This window comes from Rhipicephalus sanguineus, chromosome 7, assembly GCF_013339695.2.
Source record: "Rhipicephalus sanguineus isolate Rsan-2018 chromosome 7, BIME_Rsan_1.4, whole genome shotgun sequence".
Lineage (NCBI taxonomy): Eukaryota > Metazoa > Arthropoda > Arachnida > Ixodida > Ixodidae > Rhipicephalus > Rhipicephalus sanguineus.
Window position 1 is genome coordinate 67,188,151 of NC_051182.1, and position 668 is coordinate 67,188,818.

Sequence of the window (668 nt, forward strand, 5' to 3'; positions counted from 1 at the left end):
TCATCAACGCGCTATTGGTGAACGTGATGCTCACTAAAATAACTATATTTGCTGGGAAAATGCAAATAAGCCCAAAAAACGCGACAAGCGAGTGGAAAATTCGACGAGGGATTAACGAAGCCCCAAATCCGCTGGTCGTTAGCGGGACTAGCAACTACGCACGAACACCCGACAACCTTCCCTGCACCGTGCACTGATCGCGCGTGTGCAGTTTACAGGTGCATGCTGTCAGTCTTCTCTTAAATTTGAACAAGGCAGGGGCTGGCGCGTACGCCGAGCCCCACTAACAAAAATTACATGCCCCATCTGCCCCGATTAGGGGTAGTGGCGTGCTTCAGCCCACCGCAGTGCAATGGATAGGCCTCGGCACGGGAACCCGGCCTCAGTGATCACCAGGAATCCGACACCAGGTAAGTATGCAGCTAAGCGCGTCGGGACAATGGGTCACTTCGAAAGGCGCACCATATGGGGCGGGTGGTGAACATCACTTTACGCGATACAGGAAACATTACTGAGCAAAGACATCGCCCCAAAGGATTTCATCAGCACAAAAGCCTTCTGCCTACGAAACTACAATCCAAGTTTTTAAAATATTTTGTCTTGTAACGCTTATACTCACCAAACTACGACAAACTTTCCGGTGACACCCGTGCAAGTAGAGCGATCTG

General features: G+C 50.6%; 1 non-coding gene across 1 annotated transcript; it reads right to left on the minus strand.

Moving 5' to 3' along the window:
• Positions 1-255: 255 nt before the first annotated feature.
• LOC119401037 (U1 spliceosomal RNA) lies at positions 256-418 on the minus strand. The gene has a single exon (XR_005185377.1). It is a non-coding gene; the product is annotated as a U1 spliceosomal RNA (small nuclear RNA).
• Between the last annotated feature and the right edge of the window lie 250 nt (positions 419-668).